This window comes from Etheostoma cragini, chromosome 4 (assembly GCF_013103735.1).
Source record: "Etheostoma cragini isolate CJK2018 chromosome 4, CSU_Ecrag_1.0, whole genome shotgun sequence".
Classification (NCBI taxonomy): Eukaryota; Metazoa; Chordata; class Actinopteri; order Perciformes; family Percidae; genus Etheostoma; species Etheostoma cragini.
This window is the reverse complement of record NC_048410.1, coordinates 11,319,215-11,322,015: the sequence shown is the minus strand read 5'-3', so window position 1 is coordinate 11,322,015 and position 2,801 is coordinate 11,319,215. Positions and strand designations below refer to the sequence as shown.

General features: G+C 40.9%; 1 protein-coding gene across 3 annotated transcripts in view; it reads left to right on the top strand.

Annotated features, from left to right (window-relative positions):
* The first annotated feature begins 667 nt into the window (after positions 1-667).
* LOC117943017 (forkhead box protein P4-like) overlaps positions 668-2,801 on the top strand; it is an 81,140-nt gene continuing 79,006 nt past the window's right edge. For all 3 annotated transcript variants that reach the window (XM_034868881.1, XM_034868880.1, XM_034868879.1), the window contains exon 1: positions 668-1,292. The gene's annotated coding sequence lies outside the window, so the exon portion shown is untranslated. The remainder of the gene's footprint in view (positions 1,293-2,801) is intronic.

Genomic DNA, 2,801 nt, shown 5'->3' with positions numbered 1-2,801 from the left:
AACTTTGCAAAAGGAGTTGTCAAGCTTCCAAAATACATAAAGGACGTAGTGAGGTAGGCAGACAGTTAAATTTGTCCAATCATAATATAACTGTCTATTTGCAAGGTAAGTGTAAGACAAGAGTGAACCTACTTTTAGTGATTTTACACTTATTTTTTATTAGTCGAATACAGCATCTCTTAGGTTGACATAAATCTTTTTTGTCATGAAAATAGATAAAGGGTTCCATGCAGTGTGAAAGAGATAAAAGTCATATCACAACAAGGTCTGTCAAGAGAAAAAGGGTAGAAAAATATAAGTTATTTAAACTATTTTGTTTTTAAATGTACCAATACAACCTATCGAATGTAAGGTAGAAGTGTAGAAAACCCAAAGTGTTTAATATAAGGTTCAGTTTGGGTTATTGTGCTTAGTTTATGACGGTTTCTGAGCTCAAACTCTGTGTAGGCAAACATCTGTTCCTCTCTGCCTCCACAATAGCACAACTCAGCCGGGATGCAAAGAGAGGTCAAAAGATCAGTGCCTTACACACACACACACACACACACACACACAGAAACACACACACACACACACACACACACACACACACACACACACACTGAGGGGGGGAGAGAGAGAGAGAGATACCTCTCACCGGCTGCTGTTTCCTATTGTGCGCCAGGGCTTTGCGAGGTTCGGGCGATGCAAACGCGCACCTGCTTTAGAGGCATTACGGTAGCGCAGCAAACTGTCCCCCTCGCAACACACACTTCACTCGTTCACTCACACAGCCCTAGTGATTCAACAGTGATTTCCAGCGAACGAGCAAGCAACAGACGGGATGACAAAAAGTGAGGACCGGTGGAGAGGTTGTTCGCGCTGAGTAAGCCTCTTGAAGAGATAGCGAGGAGAAGCAGACGCCACAAAACAAGACGAGAAGCTGCGCGCTTTCTCCGCGGCAACTTGCGCACAGTGCCAGAGTTTTAGCGGCAGTATTGTTCTGACTTCACTCCAGAGGGGCCACTCCGAGGAGAGAGGACGCACACAAAAGGGAAAAGGAAAGGACTAACGAGCACGCTTTCTCGTTTAAAGTAATGGTCCTGCGGTCTTAGATCCTAGAGTTCTCTGTCTCTCTCTCCCCTCTCTGTTTCTTTCCATTTTTCTTTTTTTTTTTCGTCCCGTCGGTTTGTGTCCCCCTTTGTCGCCGTGAGAGAGTGGACGCGCCGGGGCTTTGAGGAGCAGAAGCGGGGCTGTCCACATGGTCCAACCACTGGCGTGAAAGTTGACTTCTTCCGAAAACAAGAGAACAGGTTGATGCACTATCTACACTTTCCTTTCCCCCTTTTTTACCTTCCTCACTCTTTCCTCGCTCTGTGCTTCCATTGAAACTCTCTGATACACACATTAGTCTACCAAAAGCCAACAAACATCGAACTTCCACTTTTTCATCGCACATTGTTTGTGAAACTCCTCCAAGTCAGCCTACTAATATAGCTAATAGTGAAGGCTATTATAGAGTAGCCTATTACTATAAACTCCAGCCTGGCAGACTCGGGAGTTTTCCTCTGTCAGATTTCCCCTATCCATTCTTACTTTTTAACTTTATTTTTCACCGGATTGTTGAACGCTTAATCCTCGTTTTTAAAAAACTATTGAAGTTTTTTTTTTTATCTTTTCAATTTCTACAATGAAAAAAGTTTCTCTAGATCCTTTTCACACGCGTTGAGTCAAACTGTTTTTATTCAAAATGATGTTTATTTTAAAAGGCGGTTTATTTATACTCTTTTCTAATTTATCAAAGCGTAGCTTGGTGGACTGAGAGGACCGGTGCAAAGTGTCATTGTCCAAACTATTTGCTCATGTGGCAACAAAAAGTTAGTCTCACAGGTTGGGACTATAACTAAGATGTCGGTAGGATTTGAACGGAAGCGTTAAACTTAACTTTGCGTCCCCGTTAATAACCCTTGTTAAGGGATTTGATAATAAACACCGACGTAGGTTATGTGGTGATAATTTTACACACGCCCGTGTGCGAATCGTGTGAATGCTTTGTCATCGGTCTATACCTGTGTAACTCTAGCCGGTAGGACGCTGTCTTTAATTCTTAGTTTCATTTAGTTTCTTATAGGCCTAATTAAACTAACTTTTAAAATTAAATAAAAAGATTAACACTCCTGACTGAGGATAATAGAACCTTTGTTTTAAGAGAGACAAAAATGATTTCTGGTCATCTAGTCAATAGGTCAGGGGACAATACTTTCTTTTCAAACCCTTTTGACTTTTGAAGTTGGAACCGCGTTATGTGACCTCACTTGGGTTTGTTGTATTTTCTATATAATCTCACCGGATTAAATAAATAACAATAGAGGCTGCAGCTGAAGGTCTTAACAGCAGGGCGTGGAGGAAAGTTGTTCACGCACAGTAGAAGTTTAACGGTGAACATTTAAACGGATCTAATCTGCAGGCTTCCGATACTAGTGCTTTATAACACTGCATGGGTCTTAGTGTTTTTTTAAATAATTCATAAATTAGACCGATGGCATTCATTAAAATACATACTTACACTTTTGATGATATAATGTAAAAAATATGCTTGCACATTTTCAGCTGGTATAGGCAGTATTATAACTGTAGAAATCGAGGAGGTTGCAGCCTTTACAGAACCTCTGCATGACCCATGTTCCTTCCTTTCTGCAGTCACACACCGCCTGAAAGCAGGCCCACGCCACAAAGGAAAAGGATCTTTTCTTTCTAGAAAAATAGGCTAGATAAAAACTTATTACCGGGGCCATGTATATATATGTATATATATATATATA